Source organism: Pezoporus occidentalis, unplaced genomic scaffold (genome assembly GCF_034315485.1).
Source record: "Pezoporus occidentalis ecotype Australia unplaced genomic scaffold, CSIRO_AGI_Poc_V1 ctg6, whole genome shotgun sequence".
In the NCBI taxonomy this organism is placed as follows: domain Eukaryota; kingdom Metazoa; phylum Chordata; class Aves; order Psittaciformes; family Psittacidae; genus Pezoporus; species Pezoporus occidentalis.
Window position 1 is genome coordinate 2,563,457 of NW_026915943.1, and position 23,410 is coordinate 2,586,866.

General features: G+C 46.1%; 1 protein-coding gene across 1 annotated transcript in view; it reads right to left on the reverse strand.

Annotated features, from left to right (window-relative positions):
* The window catches only part of NARS2 (asparaginyl-tRNA synthetase 2, mitochondrial), a 221,125-nt gene that overhangs the window by 88,504 nt on the left and 109,211 nt on the right, over positions 1-23,410 (reverse strand). The gene's annotated exons all lie outside the window — the stretch shown is intronic.

Here is a 23,410-nt window from a genome sequence, read left to right on the forward strand (position 1 = left end):
CAATCAGGAAAAGCAAAGGTTTGTCAAGTGGTTTGCTGCCGCAAAGCTTTTTATATTTGTACCAAGGGTTTTTTCTTGGCCTTGTGCACAAATTTATTCATCCTAACAATTTTACAGCTGCGCTCCCTTGCTTATAGTGCATCTCTCTGCATGAGAAACCTCTTTTATCATCTTTGCCTCTTGCTCAATTGGTAATTCTCCTGCTGGGATGGGCAGGAGCACTCAGGCATTACCAGGGTGGAGATTAGATTTTCACTTTGCACTGTTCTGGTAGCTCAGAACATTTAACTCATGTGCTGATAATGCCATTATTTGTGTTTCACCTGCAAAGCCGGTTGGGAAGTCGAGTCCCCATCACTCAGCATTGTAAAACACAGACATAGAATCATAGAATCACAGATTTGGGTTTGGGTTGGAAAGGACCTGAAGCTCATCCAGTTCCAAGCCCCTGCCATGGGCAGGGACACCTCACACTAAACCATGTCACCCAAGGCTCTGTCCAACCTGGCCTTGAACACTGCCAGGGATGGAGCATTCACTACTTCTCTGGGCACCCTGTTCCAGCTCCTCACCACCCACACAATAAAGAACTTCTTCCTTAGATCTAACCTGAACTTCCCCTGCTTCAGTCTGAACCCATCACCCCTTGTCCCATCTCTACAAGAGTCCCTGATGGAGAGTCCCTCTGCAGCATCCTTGTAGCCCCTTCAGACACTGGAAGCTGCTCTGAGGTCTCCATGCAGCTTCTCTTCTCCAGGTTGAGAAGATAAATATAAAGCATGATAAATAATCATATTTTATAGCTTGTCAAGGAAACCAGCACAATTTTAAAAGGAAAATTAGAATGTTTTCTTTAGCAGATTTTAGTGGAAAAGTCTTTTCCCCCGTTTTTAATCCCACAGTGTGGTTCACATTATCTATGGAATTCTCAGCTCTGCTGGGTTTTCAGAGATTTCGGTCAGTAGGGAGCGGTTCAGCTACTGGAAGCCAGGATCATCTTGAAGTGCTTTGCTGCATCAGAGCTCCCATTATCAAGATATTGGTCACACCAGCACTGAGATCCGGGAATATTTCTTGTTCAGAAAACACCATTTTGACTAAAATTGTTAACTTTGGGGTAATGCAGCTGCAGAAGGGAAATATATGACAACTGGAGGCTGTGAAAACAGAGTGGGATCACCAAACACATCTGGAAATGCTTTAATTACTGCGCATTCAACTTTGAACTGCTTGGTTCCTATGTAAACACAAGGCTAGTAATTAAAATACAAGCTTTAGCTCATGTGGATTGCCATCTTTTCACTACTGATTTGGAGAAGGGAGGGAAAGAGAAGGGGTAATTTTATGTTTGTAGATTTGGAGGCCAAAAGGACTGTTTGATGTGACTGGATGTATAACAGACCGCTCAATTCCACTCTGTTACTCCTCTTTTAAGCCCAAAACCTGGTGGTCACAAATGTATGTTTTCCTGAAGACATTTAATCTTGAGAGGAGAACATCGAGTAATGATGTTACACCTTGGAGAGCGGAGGGAATACTTGTTTAATGAGTTCTAAGAAAGCATAAAGATAATGTAAAGCTTTTCAAGTCCATCTTTTAAACAGTCCAAGGGTGAATGACATTTCCATTTGATTTGCAATGAACCAGTTACAAAAAGCCATGGCTTTATCTGTAATGAATTGTATATTTCATTTAAGATGTGTTAATATAAAACTAATGGAGGTCCAAAGGAGATACAGTCAAAAAGCAGTTGACTTGGTAAATTATTCCAAGGAATTACTTCGAGTAAGCTTGAATTTGCCGACTTGCCATGAAATCTTGCGCACGTGGCTCGGGATGATAAATTAACTGCACTGTAAAACTGTTTTAAATACCTTTTTGATTGCATTAACGAAGCTGCATGGTCATAGAAGGCTTTTTGCACAGTATTAGGGAGTGCCTCATCCACTGGCCATCATTTTGAGGGAGCAAGTCCTTTCTGTCTCTGGGTGGCTGGGTGGTCTTTGTGAAGGCAGAGCAGCTCTCCACAGTGCATGCTTCAGACCCCATCAGAGCACCTGTGGGCTGCGTGAAAGCAATGCCAAGCTGCAGATGGTGTTATTGCAGAGCTTGCCTTGAAATGCTGCACGCTCTGGCTCTTCTGGATCTGCTTCTGTGCTCAGAAGATATCTCTGTGCTGTGCTGGTGGAAGCTACACCACTGTCATAAACAGGGAAGTGCAGGTTAGATACAAGGTAGAAGTTCTTCCCTGTGAGGGTCCTGAGGATCTGGCACAACTTGAAGAAACTGTAATGCTCCATCCCTGGCAGTGCTCAAGGCCAGGTTGGACAGAGCCTTGGGTGCCATGGTTTAGTGTGAGGTGTCCCTGTCCGTGGCAGGGGCTTGGAACTGGATGATCTTAAGGTCCTTTCCAACCCAAGCCATTCTATGATTCTATGATTCTATGCCTTTGGCTGGTTCACTGGGATGCTCATGATTGGGCTTGGCTGAAGAGAGCTCTGTGGTTATTTGAGATTAGACCAATCCCTCTTTTAAGTGTTTCTTCTCTGCTTGCTGTGGAAGATGTTCAGGTAGCTAATTATGACCCAATATATGGTTAAAATCCAGCGCGTAAAGCGGGGGGATGCAAAGCTGGAGGAGGACTTTTTGTAAAAGCAAGCAGTGACAGCACTGGAGCCAGGCTGAGAGAGCTGGGCTGGGGCAGCCTGGAGAAGAGAAGGCTCCTGAAGGGGAGACCTGAGAGCAGCTCCAGTGCCTAAAGGGGCTGCAGGAAAGCTGGAGAGGGGCTTTGGACAAGGGCCTGTAGGGACAGGCCAAGGGGAATGGCTTTAACCTGCCCGAGGGGGGGCTGAGATGAGCTCTTGGGCAGAAGCTCTTCCCTGGGAGGGTGCTGAGGCGCTGGCACAGGGTGCCCAGAGAAGCTGTGGCTGCCCCATCCCTGGCAGTGTTCAAGGCCAGGTTGGACACAGGGGCTTGGAGCAAGCTGCTCTAGTGGAAGGGGTCCCTGCCCATGGCAGGGGTTGGAACTGGATGAGCTTTAAGGTCCCTTCCAATCCCAAACAATCTGGGATTCTATGAACGTTATGTAAGGTAAATCAGATTCCTTATTGTTGAAGGTAACTCCATGGTTACACCATGACCCAGCTCGTCCATCTATGGCTAAACCCAAGGAAGCCTCAGGATGAGCAAAGTCTAATTCTATGCACAAAAGCAGCAAGTCTTTTAGGAATCAAATTGTCCTTGGAAAGCCAGGACTAAAGAAGCCAAGGAGCCTGGACTGACATCCTAATGTTGCACTGTATTGCCAGTAGAGATGGAAAGAACTTGACTTCTGCATTTTCTCTTCTGACTGCCTTTAGTTTCCTGCCGGTTTCTAATGTAGAAAACTTGAAAATTTGGGGAAATGAAGAAAAACCACTTGGTGTGAAATATAACCTTCTGAATAAAACCTGGAAACTAGAGTAACTATTATGACACTACCGCACCTTTTACTAATAAATATTCTGAATTATGTCAGTGTATATCAAAATGTATAATATTAGTAGTAATGATTTCCAGCAATTTTAGACTTTACTACTGGTACTTACAGAGCATTGTTATACTGAATTATACTGAATATATATAAAGGTGACATTTTCCCCAAGCTTTCTTCCAGAGCGATGAAGATTTTCCTCCCCATTTGCATGACAATATGAGAGGATGTAACCTTTCTTTTTTGCAAGTCAACAATATTGATGCTTCTTATTTTCAAGTTTGTAATTTCCCTACCTGTTTTATCAGTGTTTATAAAGATAAAACGTATGCAAGCGCTTCAGTCTGCAGCACTATTGCATGTGTGAGGTGTATCTGCATTATTGGGAAGTAAACAATTGGAAAGGAAAACAATACAGATAAAACCAGAAGATTCCATTGTGCTGTTGGGCAAAACCCTCTGAAGTCCTGTGTTCTGCTTCCCTTGTCTCAAAACTGGTTTACTACAGGTAGAAAAGGCAGAAAGGAGAAGTGAGGATCATAGAATCATAGAATGGTTTTGGTTGGGAAGGATCTTAAGATCATCCAGTTCCAACCCCCTGCCATGGGCAGGGACACCTCACACTAGACCATGTTGCCCAAGGCTCTGTCCAGCCTGGCCTTGAACACTGCCAGGGATGGGGCATTTACCACTTCTTTGGGCAGCCCATTCCAGTGCCTCAGCACCCTCACAGTAAAGAACTTCTTCCTTATCTCCCACCTGAACTTCCCCTATTTAAGTTTAAACCTGTTACCCTTGTCCTGTCGCTACAGAGGATGATGAAAGGTATGGCATGGTTTCTGTATGAACAGCTGAGAAGGAAACAGGAGTCTATAAAATCATGAGTGACAAGGAGAAGCTAAATAGGGAATAGCTAATCGTGTTTTCCAATGCAAGAGTCATTACACTGGAATAACAGGAGCATTTTACTGTTTAAAATGAAATGAAAAGGAGCCAGATGAGGAATGTTATGTATAAGTTCACAGCTTCTAGCAAAAACCTGACTCTGGACATCTTATATTCACAGCACCAAAGGGACCGACTGATATCTCTTCTGTAATACAGAGGTTACAGTTTCAGTGTCAGATGTAGGGTGTGAAGCAGAGGATCAACCAAGAAAACTAGTGATAGTTGATATACTCCTGAGAGTATTTGATGAGGCTGTACTTGAAACTGATACAGGGAGCAGTGTAATACAAGCATGTTTGATCAGAAAGAATCATCCTGTTTCAAAACCAACGTGGAATAAATTTACATCAGAGGGTGAGATGGAAACCATCACGGTTGGGATTGTGTGCTGGCCAGAGAGTTATACACCTTCTTGGTATTTCCAGTTCCACTGTGGTAATTCATGGCAAATGGTCTGAAGATAACCACATCGGCTTCAGAGGTGCTGCGTCCTTTGAAATGCTTCAGAAAAACACAGGAATTTTAAGCGGATATACTCAAAGATTCTAAAGAAGAGCCTAAAATGAACTTTTGAGGCCAAAAAATGAAAAATGAAACATAGAGAAAATCTTGAAATGTGTGAAATTTGATGAAAACTGCAGTGCGGACAAGAGCTTGTCCTGATCATAGAATCATAGAATAGTTTGGGTTGGAAAGGACCTTAAGATCATCCAGTTCCAACCCCCCTGCCATGCCCAGGGACACCTCACACTAAACCATGGCACCCAAGGCTCTGTCCAGTCTGGCCTCAAACACTGCCAGGGATGGAGCATTCACAACCTCCCTGGGCAACCCATTCCAGTGCCTCAGCACCCTAACAGGAAAGAATTTCCTCCTTATATCCAATCTAAACTTCTCCTGTTTCAGTTTGAACCCATCGCCTCTTGTCCTATCACTACAGTCCCTAATGAAGAGTCCCTCCCCAGCATCCCTATAGGCCCCTTCAGATACTGGAAGGTTGCTATGAGGTCTCCACGCAGCTTCTCTTCCCCAGGCTGAACAGCCCCAACTTTCTCAGCCTGGCTCCATACAGGAGGTGCTCCAGCCCCTGAGCATCCTCGTGGCCTCCTCTGGACTTGTTCCAACAGTTCCATGTCCTTTTTATGTTGAGGACACCAGAACTACAATCAGAACTTTTTCAAGTCATGGTCTACATACATAGATCAGTGACTGTCTCTTAGTTTTGCTTATTCACCATGCCCTAGGATTGCTTTAGTGGAAAATCTAACACCAAACCCTTCATCACTCATGTTAGTCTGATATGTGCCAGATAGAAGAACCCAGCAATAATTACAAGCAGGAACAACCTGCTGGTTCAGTGGACAAGACTTCAAACATGTTGTATTTGCTCATGGATTTGAGTTCTTCTCTGGCCAAAACCATGCAGAAAGCCTATCATCTGCAAAGGTCGATGTCTGCAGTGTGGACCCCAAAATCTGATCAGAAGAACCCAGGGGTTCAAAACCCTGCAGCTGGTGAACACATTGGTGTTGCAGAGGCTCAGCTGGCTGCAGAGGATTAGGGAGATAGAAACTCCTAAGGAAGATTTGTGGAAGGATCTGAGTGCAGTTGCAAGCTATTCTGAGTAAGAGCAATAGGGTTATGAAACCTGCAGAAATAGCCCTAAAAGTAAAGTTAAAAATGAGAACGTTGCAGAGCTGTAAAGGAATGAGCGGAGAGACAGAGATGGATGGGCCTCTTAGAAGAGCAGCCAGCACACACAGTGCTTCTGGGAGCTCCTGAGAGACTCACTGAGTGCTGTTAAAACAGTTAAAGTGGAGCTGAATGTGGGTTTCTTTTTCCCTAAGTGCTGTAATACAAATTGCAATGTGAGCTAATTTGCTGCTGAAAAACAAGGGGTTGTGCTGTTACGAGGATATTGACTGTTTCCAGAACATGAAACAAGGTGATACTGCCCAGATATGCCCAAAAAAGCAGCTGGGAGGCTTCTGGAGTCGGGTTAATGTTTGGACCGCAACTTGACTTTTCTACTGCAAGTTCAGCATCAGGCTGCCCTCCTGATGGGACCCTTAGTGCCTTGGGTCTTCCTCCATCAAATCCATGGTCCAAAACTTTCCTTTTGAGCATCCCAGGCAGGACACGGCCTCTGGTTTCCTCTATTCTGGTTGCAAGTCATGTAATCCCACTGTAGGTGTCTGGAGTGGAGGTGCTACTGGTTCTTTTAGCTTACCTTTGCAGTCAGAGGACAGAAATATGCTGCTTTGGTGGTGTCCCTTTGCACATCTTGCTGCCCTGCCGTGATGCTGAGCTATATGGTGACAAGAAAATTGGTGCTGGACCCGATGTCACGTGAGAGAATGAGCACTGGTGTGGACAAGATGAGACCCACAAGACACAGACTATGAATTCTTGAGATAGGGGAATATCTTCTTAAGTGGGACAAGTCCTGTGAGCTCAGCCTGAGACTCACCATCTATGGATCTTTGCTTATCTACAGCCATGGGTGGTAAGATGCTTGCATGCTATTTCACCTCCTTCTTATTCACCTCCTTCTTATTCACCTCTTGACAACATGCATGTGCTCTTCACCTGCAAAAAGACACACATCACTCGAGGAAGAAGCTCAGGGATTCTCATCTGTTCACCCTCCTACCCCAAATTACTGTGGAGCAGTTTAGCACACTCCATGCCCCATTAGATGTGCATTGATTATTTGGCTTTAGCACCATCAATATTCAGTCCATCAATGTGCAAATGCTTCCCTGGGAAATAAATATCCATAAATCATTTTGCTAAAACCTCCAACCAAAATAAGGGCAGATGCTGCTGCTAAGTGAACTGTACAACTGATTGGAAGTAAGAGCTTCTGAAAGAGCTTCTTGATTGAGAATATATGTCTCATTAATCTTTTAAACAGAACAGTGTGAGCTGAGCACAAGAAGATAATGGAGTCCCCAGCAGCATCCTTGGCCCTGCCCTTAGGATGAGGGCTGCAGTGCTTGGGCCTCATTAAACAAGTCACTGAGGAGAAGGTGTCATTTTTTGGAGGTGCTTGAAGTACCAAAGGCTATGGTCATTGAGGAGCATGACTGCCTTGCAGGCAATGGGATGCAAGGTGGAGATCATCCTCTTGCCCTGCTTGGTTGCTTCTCTTTCTGTAGATGGCTGTGCTCTTCACAGACTTGTGTTTTTGCTACTTAACTTCCCCTTACATCCCAAATCTGGCCCTGGCCTAAAGCTCCTCAGTATTAGGGGTAGTGACCTGAGGTTGAGTGATGATGTGGACCTTGTGCTGCACATCGAGCAGGGCTGGAGAAGTAGAGTATCCCTACTTCCAACATGCGGTGGTTGGGGCACCTTTCCAGAAAGACAGAGTTGCATTAGGTTCCTCTTCCAGTGGGTTTTGCATTTGGATTCTTCGCTGTCATCATTGTGCCAGGGTTAGTGGTCTCAGCACCTCTCACTGAGGTTGTTCCATGAGATGTGGGTGCATTGTGTTATCCAGCCTGAGGAAAAATGTGGATTAACCTGTAGCCTTGCACCAGGAGAGCTCCTGGAGAGCCAAGGGCCTGGGCTGTGCTTCAGCGAACATTGCTCTGTTGTGTAGTGTTGTCTTCACAGCAGAGACCACAACCAGGTCATCCCTCTTGGGGTGACTCTGGGTTCTTGATCACTCCTGGCTCTGAGTGTTTCAGCTGAAATCAGAAGTGAGATAAGCTCCATCCACAAAACATCCAGAAACCTGGTGTCTAGAATAGCCATTGAGGCACCACGGTTTGGATAGTGGGAGAGCAGAAGCTGGCTTACTACAGCTTGGATGAATAAATACTAGCACTGCTGTGTATAAGAGAGGACACAGCATCCTCCCAGAATGTAAATACAAGCAGGGCTTGGCACTGTCATGGGAATGTTTAATTCCCTGGTGTAAGTAATGCGTCAGAGGTGTTTGGTGGTTTTATACTCCTTTCTCATCCTATTATAAGGCCAGGAACATTTCTGAACCACTTGGTCACCTTGTGACCATCTCTGTTGGCCATAAGCTCCCATGGCACTGCCAACAGCTCACAGGAGTCTTGGCAAGCCAGACGACTTGCCTTTCATTCCCATTTACACCAATGAGTCATGTTATCTTTGGCTGGATTGATCACTTTGATGTTTCCTCACTCAGCTCCTTGCACTCGATAGCCTAAATGTGGTATATACATCAAATTACTGACCTCTGTGCTTGGTTGTCCTTAACATGAATTCAGACATAAACACTTTACAGGTTAGTACAGAGCAAACAGAGCCAGGTTAGAAGAAGAGCTGAAGCTTTTCCTCTCTTTGTGTTTTTGAATTGTGGTTTAGCAAACTCAATTCCAATCCCTTTCGTAAAGCACGATGCCAATAGCAAAGTCCTTCTGAACTTTAATGACTATTTCCCATATACGACTGGGAAACTCCTGCTATTTCCACTTGAACAGGGAGTTTGGCAGCAGGCTTTGGTGGAAATAGATGAAATATTCTGATCATAACCAGCAAGGGATAAAATAAGGATCTTCTAAACCAGACTGAAAGCTGACTGCTCTGCAGTGCAGCCAAGAGGCTAATGTTCGATGAAGGTTGCCTGCAGTGCAAGCCTGTCGGGCTATCATTTCTTAAATCATAGTGGTTTGCTTGATTTTCTTTGGAGGGAAGAGAAGGGAATGTGTAAAATTAATGTCAGCAGACCCCTGGTCTCTACCAGCAGAATGGGTTGCAAAGTGCATCTTTGCCGTTCTCCATCTTCCCTCTGGAAATGGAAGATATTATTCTCCCTTTATTGCTGGAAAACCAGTTTATTTTGCAATTCATCACCAGTTTTTTTCCTCCCTTTACTTTTATTTTTATTGCCCTGTGATGCCACGTTGCAAAACCATAACATTGTCCCTTTGAGGCACTGTGGAGAAGGTCTAAGTGCCCCATGGGTATTTGTACATGGACATGTTTGCTATTCTGCAGGATTCCGCTCGTTACCACCATAAAGCATTTGACCCGACACCATTTCTTTCTTAAAAAAGCCTCTTTCAGTATTTCAGCCCTAAATGTGGCTCTGAATTTGCTGATGCCATCAATTACAGTTACAGGTTGGGCCATGCTTCCAGTTCATGGCCTGTTGTGAGAGCCCTTAAAGGACCCAGGAGCAACTGGACAACGTGGTGTGTCCGGTAGATCAGTTTAAGTGTGATGGAGGACCTGTCTTCAGTCATGCTGCAGCACAGGGTGTTGAGCTTGAATGGAAAGGAAATAAGCAGAGACCAGACAGAAACGCTGGATCAAATCCTGCAGGTGATGAGGATTTACACCCATGGAGGAATTACACCACTGTGGGCTCTTCTCAACCCAGGCGTGGTTCCGCATCAGGATCAAAACATCATCTGGGGCTTTTCCACTGATTTCAGGAGATTTTAGATCATCATGGGGTTAAGACTGCATCCTCTTTGTGTCTGATGGAGATCACCTCCCCTTCCGTTTTCATTCATGCCCGTTCCAGCTTTCTTCCCAACTTCTCTTCGGCAGGCCAGGGATGTTAGGATGCAGGGAAGGGAAGGTCAGGGCACTTCAGCCTGCTGTAGAGTTGGCTGAAACTTGCCAGATTCAGAAAGAACATTCATAGATACTTCTCATTCAAGCCACAATCAGTGTAACAGCCAAAAAAAAGCCCCAACCCTGCAGATATCTAACATTTAACCATTCTTTCACCAGTTGTGAAGCCACTGAGATTTTGGGAATTCTCATCAGAAATTCTAAGGGAAAAAAAAGAGGAAGGGCGGGGCTGTGATTTTGTGGGGATGCTCTCCTACCTCTGTACTTCCTGTTGTCTTAAGATCTTCTTTTTGTCTGAATATCCTTGTTCCCTTCCTTACTGTGAGGTGAGATCTCAGCCCAATGGCATCAGATAGACCCTGACACTGCAAAGCCACACTCGGGCCATAAAGGCAAGGAGAAGGACAGTTGGTCTTGTTGTGGTCCTTCTCCCTTGTAAAAGCCTTATTTCTACTGATTTCATTGCTTTCTAAACCCTGTGGTTTGCTGGATGTGCAGGACAGGGTCTGCTGAGGACCTGCAGGCTCAACCTGATGTTCTCCTCTCACTGCACACCCTATCCTCTTCCTCCTCACCCAAGCCAGTTAGGCAGTAATACCTAGCACAACAGGATTTGGAAAGCTGCTGTACTAACAGCAACCACATAATTGCATTTGTTTGTTACAGATCTCCTTTTAGCTAGTTTTATTAAGGCTCTTGGGCTTAGGTGCTGATAAATTAACATAAATTGCCATCTTATTAATGGCTCCCACTCTAATCTTCCTTGAGATGAGAAAGATTGGGGTGAAAATTCTCAGCAGAAGTTGCATTTGCTGGCAGGTTGTTTTGTTATTATCCTGGTGTGGTTGGCTTTACTTTCTGCTTATTGTAATTAACTAACAGTGGAGAAAGTCAGCCTTGCTGTGTCACTTGCAATTGCTAGGGTCCAAGCTGCAGCTGTAATTTAGAGGGCTGGAATAATCACATAATTACTCTGCAGTGATTACGGGAGACTTGCATGGTCAGTGGATGAGAGAGATTAAGTGGCAGTGGGAAAAAAGATGCAGACATATGTTGCTAGTTAAGTAAACTGCTTTATATTAATCTGAGCCCACACAGGGAAAGTGCCATGCTTATACCACAGGACTGGATGCATTAAATCCTTGTCCAGACTGCGGGGGGCATAAAGCCCTGGTGTCCTGGTTCCTGTGAGTGGGAAGATTAGTTTTAAAAGAGGAAAATAGGCAGTAGGAGGATTAAGTCCTGGAGGTAATCTGCTTTATTTTGCTTTGGCATTGCTAAAGCAGCCCTATATGCATTTTCCTTGGGATGGCAACTCAGATCTGGTGAGCAAATTGGTCTGGTCACCAGTGCAGCCTTAGCAGCCTTACATGCGTTTGCCTTGGGATGGCAACCCAAACGTGATGACTAATTTGGTCTGATGGCCAAATCATGTTGCTGTTTGTTGTAACAAGATACTTTAAATTAGTCCTGCATGCTTGAAAAGGCAGGTTGGAGGGTTTTGAGCCAGAAGGGGGTTTCCCAAGTTGTTTCCCATGGGTAGGGAGAAAAGTGATTTATGGCTGTTCCTGATTCTCCATTAAAAGAAAGCCTGAACATTGAGGTTGTTTGTGTCAATGAAAAAGGGATACTGGTGAGATTGCAAAGGGATGCTGCAGCCCTTCTTTCCATGTGAGAAACTGTTAGGGGCATGTTTGTTCCCAGCCCAGCTGGGCAAATGGGTCCATCAAATCAAGGTGTGGTGTGGGCTCATCATTCTCATTTAGTTGTACTGGGGCTCACCCCCAGGTCTGATCCTGCATGCAAATGCATGTCTTAGCTGAATGGCTGTGTGGCAAGTTTAGGTCCAAGGTGGCCTTGGTGTCCAAAAGGCATTTACGGGCACAATATTGAAGCTGTGTTCTCCAGATATCCTTGGCTCCTGCAGGGTAATGTAGCATAGGATCATAGAATAGTTAGGGTTGGAAAGGACCTTAAGATCATCTGGAATAGAATGGAATAGGGTAGAGCGGAGTGCGGTGGAGCGGAGTGGAGTAGAGTAGAGCAGCATAGAGTAGATTAGAGTAGCATAAAGTGGAATAGAGTATTTCAGTTAGAAGTGACCTACAGTGATAATCCAGTCCAACTGCCTGACCAATTCATGGCTGACCAAAGTAAAAGCATGTTATTGTCGTGGTTTAAACCCAGTCAGGTAATTCGTTCGCTCACTTCCCCCCCTTTCTTGCCCTCCCCCTGCTCTCGGAGGGACGGAGAGGAGAATCGAAAAGAATGCAACTCCCACGGGTTGAGATAAGAACAGTTTAGTAACTAAGGTATAACACAAATCACTACTGCTACCACCAATGATAATAATGATAAAGGAAATAACAAGGGAAGAGAATACATCATCTCACCACCAGCCGACCGATAACTCGCCCCCCAAGCCCGACCAAGCTCCGACCGATACCTCCTCCAACCCTGCCGTCTCCCAGCCCTTCCGGCTAACTCCCAGTTACATCCTGGGCATGACGTGCTGTGGTATGGAATACCTCTTTGGTCAGTTTGGGTCAGATGTCCTGTCTCTACTTCCTCCTGGCTTCCCCTCCTCCCTGGCAGAGCATGAGGCTCACAAAGTCCTTGGCCAAACCTAAACATCACTATCAGCTCTGTTCCCAAGCTGAAAGTCAAAACACAGCACTGCACCAGCTACCAAGAAGGGGAAAAATGACTGCTACTGCTGAACCCAGGACAGTTATCAGGAGTATTGTTTATCCAAACACCTCTTTAAACACAGACAGGCTTGGGACACCCCTCTAAAAAGCCTGAAGATGTGAAGCATCCCCTCCATGCTCCCAGCCCTCTCCTGGCTCCTCTGCTCCTGAGATGATTTCCAGGAGGGTAAATCCACTCGTGGAAGTGTCCAGCTGAAGCTGCCATCAGGGGTGACCTGCGAAAGCACTAGGACAGGGCTTCATTGAGTGTGGGATGTTCCAGCCACCACACAGAGGTGACCACTGGAGATGCTGACAAAGGCTGTGTTTCCCAAGGAGGTGCTTTATTGCTCTGCAAGTTTGGGGCAAAAAAGCTTCCAAAGAGATAAAAATCATGCTTTAAAATGTTGTTGGATGGGCTCCCTTGGTGTGGAAGGGAGGCTGTCTGAAATCTGCTTCCCAAACACCGCTGTGTTATCAGTTGCACGGGTACAGTGTACACGAGGTTAATGAAGACAGGATCGGAAGGGATTAGTAGCAGATTGCAAACAAGTTTGTGCTAAGTGGCTTGGGGTTCATCCTGTCCTGCTTCTAAATACTGATTTCTGCTGTTTTCACCTTCCAAAACACATAAACTGTTGATTTTGATTAGTAAATGAATTTATACAGATAAGCTTTAGCCATCTGCTAACAGGAAGGTGTGCTCCACCACCTCGTCCTTTGACATTCAGAACTGAACTTGTGGGGTTTCGGTGCAGGGTGTCCATGCTGATGTGCATCTGAATGGCCAAACACCACCCCATTCCTAGGTATCCCATCCATGATATGAGAGTGTGTAGCACATTTCCCTGCTCTGAAAATCTATCCCAAGGCCTATAATTCATGCTTGTAATTCTTGACAATGAACATAGTACTACTATGCAGAAAAGGATGGAGAGAAGGGAAGGGCCCCTTAGTTCCCATTGCTTTGTCTCTCTTTCTGCAGATCCTCTGCAACCATTTAGATCTGGAGTAACTAATAATAGAAGAATAACTATATATAACTATTCCAGAAGAATAGAAGAGTAGCTGATAACAGAAATCAACTAATGCTGCACTGGCACAGTTCATGGGGGGGAAACAGCATTTCTTAAGGCTGAATCTGAATCTTGGCTTGCAGTGATTTTCTTACTTCGGTTTTCAATGAGAAAGGGCAGTTGCATCACATCTAATATTCAATGGGAAGCCTGAAAATACTCTTAAACTCCATATCAAGCCTTCTGCATGCCCTGGGCCCTGCTTGATTTGATTATCCAAATCCACCCAAACCCTCAGCCACACAGTAGATGCAGAAGCAATTTAAGAGCTCATTACCTCTAATTTGTTTTTAATTCTTCTCTCTGAAACCCAGAGGGCTGCTAGCAGTTTCAGAGTGATTATGGGGGTCTGCCTCTGGTAAGTAAAACTCCTTGGATGGAGGCGGAAACTTATTTGTAGGACATGGAGGGCATTTCATGCTACCGCTTCCAGACTGACCCCTTGCAGCATCCCATTCAGGTTGTGCCTATGCGAGATAACAGCAGCCAACAGCCTACAAGTAACTCAGGCATTTCCCATTTTATAAAGACATTTGGGGCCTATGAGGTTTTCTGTCCTTTGCAGAAAGGGATCTGATTGCTTTTGACCTCCTAACAGGCTTTCAGCACCTTTGTCTACTATGTGAAGGAAGACAAAGCATCAGTGACATGCAGGAGAGGGCCCTAGTTGACCAAATGATCCTCTTCTGATCTTGAACTTGGGTCTTCTCCACTCCTAAGGTCAGGGGAAGATCTTCACCTTTTAATACCTGTTCATGTACAGGGCAGGGGGACGCTGCTCCTGCACTAAACTGATGCCTTTACACTCCTAAAACGGATCAGCATCCATTCTGCCCTGTGCTAAGGGTGACACCACCATCCCCAGACACAAAGCTTGCTCTTTGCACAAGGCCATGGAAAGGGGCCCCAGACTGGTCCCATCCCTGTGAGCAATGCCTGGAGTCAGTCTCCTCCTCTGGCATGGAGATGTTCTGACCCACATTGATGGACTCAGAACACTCAGAGGATACCATGAGCTGCATAGTCACAGCAGGTAATGGCACATCACCTCTCATCTTCTCTCTCTCACAGACCATCTGCTGTGCTCTCAATATCCACCTCTGTGGTGCCATCAGGAGACTCTGGTAGCAGGGGCAAAGCAGACATCACTGAAAATGGGCTGGTGAAGCTGTAATGGGAGTAAAACCACGTCAATAAAACAGCAGGACCTGTAATAAGTGGGGAAATGTGTAGATTTCCTGTTGAAATGCAGCATTCCCTGCTTCCCCGCATCGCTTCTTCAAGTGCTAATGGCATCTTCTGCCCTCTCTGCTCCTCACCTTAAGCTCCAATCCCCTTCTTAGAAATCTCTCCACTTGCTGTAAAAGCTGTGGATGGAAGCATCAGTTCACCTTCCCCAGCCAGGGGATCATTCCTGGGCTTAAAATACCAACTCCAACCCAATCCCTGATGGACGCCCTGGCACCGGTGCTGCCCACCCCAGGAGGTGGCAGCCTCGCACAGCGCAGGGCTCTGATCCCTGTTTAGGAAGGGTGTGAACTATTTCTCTGCAGATGTCTTTGGATCTGATTTTCTTTCTTTCCACCCTCTTTGTATTGAAACCATCTCTTTCCAGCCTTGCGTGTTTCCCAGAAAAATAAGACCTTGCAATCTTGTCTGCTTCCTGACTTAAAGCCTGCAGGGTAATGGGGTGGTTTTTTGCTGTTTCACAACAAAAAGAGAAAGAAAAAGAAGAAACTACATTACTGCTAAATGCTTCAAAGCTAATCTGAGGTCCCTGGTAAATAGAAATCATTAAAATCCAGCATGTTTTACAACAGAAAAGGTGAAGTGAATTTGCAGAGTGTGTGTTTTCCCTTCCCCCTGCTCATATTAAGGCTTGCTCATAATATTGAATGAGCCTTTTGGCCAAAGACGTGCTGAGCCTTGCCCCGTTGATCAGCAGGGATTAAAACAAGACACCTGGGACTGCTCACATGGAGGCAATGAAACAGGAATCCGAGGGCTCTGGAGAGCAATTTGGGAAGTTTCCTTTCTTACAGCTAAGGCTGGGGCTGGATTTTCCCCAAATTTATTATTCTGCCTGGGAGAATATAAAATAATGAGACTCCTGCTGCTTCCTAGGGGAGACTCTTGAATTGCCTTTGAGACATTGCTGTCAGCCTGAGGTTTGTTCCTGTCTGTTGCTGACCTGAATAAAGGGGCAAAGAAGAAAGCAAAGAGAATGGGTTTTGATGCTTTCTGGTGGGCAAAAATGACTTTCATGATTTATTTTAAGGGGGGGGGAGCTGTTTGTTGGTTGATACCGTGTAAGAAACGTCAGGATAATGGAGTTTGCTATGGAAAAACCTTTCTCTTTGCAAGATGAGAGGAGAGAAATGGGATTGCTCTGCAATCATAGAACAGCTGGGGTTGGAAAGGACCTTAAGATCCTTGAGTTCCAACAGCCGTCGATGGGGAAGGAATGCTATGAGGCTGGAAAAGCACAGGATGAGTTGCACTGAAGGGAACAAAAGCTGGATGATGAAAAGGAGAGAGCAGCTTTGGAGCAGGTAGGGGAGGAGAGCTGGGCTGTGAGATGCTGAGGTTTACAACAAGGAATGCAAACGCCAAGGAGGCGATAGGAAAAATCTCACCAACGTATTCCTTGGAGAGGGTAAACCAAAGCATCCCATTAAGAGGGCTGGAAAATGAAGGCAAATAAGGAAAAGCAGGTGCTGGCAGGATCCGACTGAGGTTTTCCAGGATAAATTATTGCTGTGAACTGGAAAGAGGAGAGAATTGAACATGAAGAGCACAGGGATAGCTCCAACACTGTATTGTTAGCATGCTTACCTATAAAGCTGCCCTGTGCTGAACATGGACCTTTTGTGCCTCTGATGTTGCACCTTGGGCTTGCACCGCTGGGCTGCAAACACCAATGGTCCCTCAGGAAAGGCCATAATTCATGCATTTATGGCATACTGGGGGCTGCTCTGCAGAGCAGAGCTCTGCCTGCCTGCAGCTGGGCTTGCAGACAAGGTGGGAAGGACAGATGTGCCTCCGTGGTGGGCTTTTAATGGGGCCCTGTGCGCAAATTAACCCTGCCACACAGCCACTGACCCCCAGCCGTGAGGAAGAAATGTGAGAGGTTTAGAAACCATCACTGCTGACAAGGTAAGTGAAATATCATACAATCATGGAACGGTTTGGGTTGGAAGGGGCCTTTAAACACCACCTAGCCATGGGCAGGGACATCTTCAACTGCATCAGGTTGCTCCGAGCTCCATCCAGCTTGATGTTGGATGTCTCCAGGGATGGGGCATCTACCCCATCAACCTCTGCCAGTGCCTCACCACCCTCATCATAAAAGTTTTCTTCCTTATAATAATGGCCCAACTTCTTTCATGCACTTCTGCTGGTCATTTGGTGTCTGGAGATCACTCATCTTCCACCTTGGGTAGACCTGGAGGTTCAGGCACTTGCAGCTGCAGTTGTAGGAAATGCCACCCAAATCTGTCTGCTTTTGGGAAGCTGGTCCCTGGTGTTTGTGAAGATTTGGGTGGGAGGAAGTATGCTGGGGGACACCAGAAATAAGCAGTGGTTTCAAAGGGGGTTAGGAGGGTGGATCACAGGCCAGGGATGAGCTAACAGACAATGGGAAAAGTTAAGAACAGAGTTCGCTGGGGACTCAGTGAAGGAAAACCCAAGGATAAATCCCCTGTGAGAGCTGCTTCCCAGCCTCTGTATCTCTCTGCTTGCAGGTGAACCTTTCCGCTTTCATCCCATTGGGATACCCTTAGGAGCAAAACCTGCTATGAGGCTTGTAAAGGATGGATATCCAGGCTTTCTGCTGGATACCCATCTTTGTTATGGCTGGCACAGGGCTGTCACATCTCTCTCATCACCCTGGATCCTTTCTGAGCTGCTCTTTTATTTGCCAGAACAAAAAAAAGAGGTCTAATTTGAGGGCAGCTGGGGCCACCATCTGAAAACAGAAGGCCCCAGGGAGAAAGGAGAGCTCGTGCAGCCCTGTTTCACACAAAGGGGGAATAAACATATGGAATAGGTTAACAAGTGAGGTGGCTGAAGCCGCGCTATAAATAAGACTATAAATAAGTTCAAGAGGCACGTCAACAGGCTGCTGGGGAAGAAAAAATAGCTGCTGGGGAGGAAAGGATTGAGGATATTAGGATGGGGGTGGAGGGACCTGAAAGGCAAGTATATGATAAAGGAAAAATAAGGTGGAGAAGCAGTCTGGTCTCTTCTTGTTCCAGCTGTGCTGTGTGCTGGAGGAGAGAGCTATCTGAACCAACGTGTCCGAACCAGCAGTGATGGGTCTGTTCAGCATAAGGCAGGTTTTACCCATGAAACTGGAAGGTGTTGAAGAGAGTCGACAGGGTTGTGTAGAAAATTGGGTGTTACATGTCTTTGGAGCTGCTCTAAGGGGTGAATGCTCCATTCCTGGCAGTGTTCAAGGCCAGGTTTGATGGGGCTTGGAGCAACCTGCTCTAGTGGAAGGTGTCCCTGCCCATGGAACTGGATGAGCTTTAAGGTCCTTTCCAACCTGAACCGTTCTAGGATGCTACAATCCTATGTGTAGCAGATGTTTTTTGGTGGCCTTGGCCATCCAGCTCCTAAGGAATAAAGTGTGACCAAAGTCCACCAAAGCCACCATTCTCCAAGATTTTAAGTAATCTTTTTTGCTGAGTAGCAGACCTCTTTAATAACTCTGCCCTGGAAAACCCAAGTGCTTAAATCAAACAAGAGACATGCCCTGAGCTTTGCAAAGGAAGAGGTCTCTGAAATCCTCACATGGACCAGCATCCCCATGCCAAATGAGGGAAGCATCCAATGCTGTGGTACTCATAGATCCAGCCAAACTGATTGTATTAGACATAGCAGCCAGTCTTCTGATAGATATGGTGGGAAATGAGATGGGAATGTCCAGAGTGAGAAGCCAAGATTTGTTAAACTGGGATTTTAAGTTATATTTAAGTGGTGGGTTGCAATTACAGGCAATGCAGCTGATAGTTTTAGGGGATTTCTGATGCTTCTCCCGACAAGAAACTCTTGATGTCTGCTCTAAACTGCTTGGAGCCTGGCACCATTCACCACAGCAAAGAGACATTAGATGCCCTGCATTGCTCTCTTTGAAAATGAAGCTCTCTTGCTACCCATATGAACGCTATGGAGATCTGCCCAGGTTGCAGAGGTGACAGAGCATCTTTGCTTCTGTTGGGTTGGCCCTTCTCTCCCACACCATGGATGTAACAGGCCTTTCCCTGTACATGTCCAAAAAGTAACCTAATATGATGGTAACCTGTAGACATCACAGCCGAGTGAAAGCATCATGAGATGGTTCCTCAGAGTTAATTCATCCATTCATTATTAATGTGTGCCTGGAATTTCAATTTACTCTCATTACAATGTGATTGATGGTAAAGATCCAGCAGATTACAGTCACACAGCACCGGCTCTTTCTTTGTACTCAGCAGAATGAGCCAAGTGCTGCTTCATGGGCAGAATCACAGAATCCCAGACTGGTTTGGGTTGGAAGGGACCTTAAAGCTCATCCAGTTCCAACCCCCTGCCACGGGCAGGGACCCCTTCCACTAGAGCAGCTTGCTCCAAGCCCCTGTGTCCAACCTGGCCTTGAACACTGCCAGGGATGGGGCAGCCACAGCTTCTCTGGGCACCCTGTGCCAGTGCCTCAGCACCCTCACAGGGAAGAGCTTCTGCCTTAGATGTAACCTAAATCTCCCCTGTTGAACCCGTTGCCCCTTGTCTTATCAGGCCTTTTACTTTGCTTTCTGTGCAAAAGTGGGACTTTGCGGGTCTCTCTCTCTAGTAACTGTCTTTCCTTTGCTTCTTTTAAAGCAAAAACTGCTGCTACTTTATTGCCATGCTGTAAATTGTCAACAATGGAGAGGAATACAGAGAAAACACACGAAAACTCACTACTGGGCTTGCACTTGTAGTGCAGGCGCAGTAAAGAGATGCTCAAGGGGGTGATGCTGATGCTCCGATGCCTGAAGCTGGCGATGAGGACTGCGCTATTAAATGGAGCAGTCCCACTATGCCACACGGTCACTACCACCCTTGTCCTCCTCCAAACACAGGCAGTGATTTCCCGTGTAGCCTGGCCAGGCTCCAAGCTATGCTCTGAGCCAAACCCTGGCCTGTAGTTATACAGGAGTTAAGGCCTCATTAGTTTCTTATTCCCATGTCAGCAGGCTGTTAGCAGGCTCTGAATTGGCCAACCTGGAGGTGAGCCAGCCAGCAGCAGCACAGGGTCTGGTCCCCTACTGCAGGCACAGGGACTATTGGAGAGATGTGTTTCACACGTATCCCATGATACCAGTCCCACCTCTCCTTCTCCCAGGGGATCCTGCTTGAGTTAAGTTGCGTAGTGGAGCATCCCAGGAGCTCCATTGCCAGACTCCACTGTTGATCCAGGCTCCTGGGGACACGTTTCTCCACCAGCTACTTTTCTCTTCATCTGTCCTCTGCTCTCCAAATCCCAAGGTGCCCTCATGCAGAATAAGTGCCTCTTGATTGCTTGGCTCCCCGGAGAGCTGCCTGTAATCCTGCGTGTTGTGTTGGATGGTGCTCTCCTCTCTGAAGCAAACATCTAAAGAGTTGGCTACCCTTTTCATCTCTAGAGCCAAATATTCAATGCTAAGTCAGTCAGCAGGGTCTAACCAGGTCTTCAGATCTTCTTCTGGGCAGCTCCAGCCGCAGATTGCAAAGAGCCACTCTTTTCATCTGGTACTAGATGCAAAATCCATTGGCGATGGGGTTTTTGGATGGGGGGGAGAAAGCGGCGTTGCAAATCATGCTGAAAATTCAAGCTGGCAGCAGAGCTCTGAAAATGCCTTTGAAAAGCTGAGCAAAACATTTATGTAAGGCTGTGTGGCCCATCCCTGGAGGAAGGAGAACGGCTGGTGTCCCAACACGACTGGGTTATTTCACCTGGCCCCTCTTGATCTCCTTCGGCCCTTAGATCTCCTCGGTAATAAGGTCCATATGTTTATTATCCTTCCAGTGTCAGAGACTCTCACACCGCACACTTCTACCTTGCGGTGTTTTCCCAGCGTGCAGCAGTTTGCTAGGAGGAATGTGAAGCCTTTTGATAGCTTCCAAAGGTGGCAATTAGATCACTGCCTCCCAACTGCCTCTCGCAGTGAAAATAAACTCCCATTTCCTTTACTCTCCCTCATACCAACACTCAGGAATTTCTGAGTGCTTCATGGCGTTCCCCAAATCTCTGTCCCCCCAGGGTGATTGCAGGGTGTCTGAGACAAGGTCATGGATCATATATACAGCTCTCTAGGTGAGACGTGGCCATTCTTTTGCAAAGCACATCATCTCATTGCCCCTGATTTATAAACTATCCCCCTTGCAGCTCGACACTGTCTCAACCATTTCTTTTCTACACCATTAAAGATGGGAAAGGTTTTCTGCTCTGGGAAATCAACTGCTTTAGATGCTGCGTGAATAATATGGGTGTCTGGGTCCTTTACTTCCCTCTTTATTGTCTTTCCATTTCCCCATGGTTAAGCAGGAGATGGGATTGCTAAGCACTGCCTGGTCCTCTGTACATTACATGTGCTGAGGTGGGTCTGTTAAAGATGGGAAATGAAGTTCAGAAATAGAGGGGCATTTTCCAGGCTGACTTTGGTGTCATCAAGGACTATTAACCAAGTGCCTCATTTAGGTAAAATTCCATCTCAGGACAGCAAGCTTTGACAGCCTTACCTTTTACTGTATCCCACCTTATTTTTAAGGGTTATACTCTGCAAGGGTGTGAGCTTACAAGGGTGTTTCTGGGTGTCTCAAGGCATTCAGTGCCATTCTCTGAGATGCTGTGAAAGGTCAGCAGAGATTACATCAGGCTTACCTCCAGGAAAAGAAAGAAATACAAAGACTGTAGGAGCTAAGCAGTTAAACGGGAGGAGAGAATCCGAAGGGCCTGTTTCAGGTTAGATATAAGGAAGTTCTCTACTGTGAGGGTGCTGAGGCACGGGAACAGGTTGCCAGACAAGTGGTAAATGCTCCATCCCTGGCAGTGTTCAAGGCCAGGTTGGACAAAGCCTTGGGTGACATGGTCTTGTATGAGGCATCCCTGCCCATGGTGGGGGGTTGAAACTGGATGATCTTAAGGTCCTTTCCAACCCAAACCGTTCTGTGATTCTATGAAGAAGTTTTTCCAATCCCACTTAGAAAACTACAGTAATATTTTGGGGTAGGTGAAACAGAGACTTCATAGGAAGAAAATACACCACGTACCGGGGAGAAACTATTCCTAGCCAGAAATCTTGAGCAGAGGGGATCAAGTACAGCATTTCAGAGTCAGAGGAAATTGCTGCTGAAAGCAAAGATATCAACAGTCTGTCTGAGTAGCCCTATGGATTACTGTTCATCCAAGCTAACAACTTTGAACAGGGAATTCAACAGGAATTTCCCCAGCAAGTGGCACTGCTTCCAGATCCCTGCTGTCCGGCAGGAAACTCAATGGAGATTCGAGATGTTTGGCATCTGAAACTTGAGTCATACAGAAGACCTAATGGCCTTCCAGATTCTCTGGCTACTTCTGTGACTTCATGTAAGCCAAATTTTCATTAACTGTTTCTTTAGGCTCTTTACATGAGCTATCATGCTCTGAGATGGAAGCATTATCCCGGTGCCTTCATTTTGAAGATCTGACCCATCTTCTTTCTTTAACAAAAGAAGAAGATGCATAGTTGTCAAGATGATGAGCCCTACAGTTGGGCAATTTCTGTCCTAATTCAAGAGGTTTTTGGTGGTTGTTCTCTGAATTTTTTACAGGTGGATAGTAAATATACAGTTTTTCACTTCTTTCTTGAGTGTAGGAGCTCTAAGATCAGGATAAACGGTTTTCAATGTCTTGATAAGATGCTTTTTTTAATATATGATAATGAACTTTGGCCTCATACAAATGGAGGCCCCATGACCAAAAACGTGATAGATTTCCTTCTCTTCAAGTTATAACTGTTAATGAACCAACCTCGTGTTGGGTATAGCACCAAACCAGAAATTACATGCAATGGCATTGACTGGTTTGCTATTTCAATGGCAATTCTGATTTAGGCCCTTAGAAGGTCTTCTTTACTTCATGCCCATAATATCCAATAGTAACATATCTCTACCACTTCCATGCTTAGGAAGGCTCTACTAAGGTAGAGCCGAACTCTTTGGGCAATGAGGTGATGAGGATCCCACTTAGAATTTAGTTTACCTCGACACGCTTGTGAGGTGGGCTGATGTTTAACTCATGAAGTTTAACCATGCCAAGTGCAAGGTCCTACACCTGGGTCGGAGCAATCCCAGGCACAGCTACAGGTTGGGCAGAGAAGAGATTCAGAGCAGCCCAAGGAGAGGGACTTGGGGGTGTTGGTTGATGAGAAAATGAACATGAGCCGGCTTCAGTGTGCGCTTGCAGCCCAGAAAGCAACCGTATCCTGGGCTGCATCAAAAGGAGCGTGACCAGCAGGTCGAAGGAGGTGATGCTGCCCCTTTACTCTGCTCTGCTCTTGTGAGACCTCACCTGGAGCATTGTGTGCAGTTCTGGTGTCCTCAACATAAAAAGGACATGGAACTGTTGGAACAAGTCCAGAGGAGGCCACAAGGATGCTCAGGGGCTGGAGCAGGTCCTG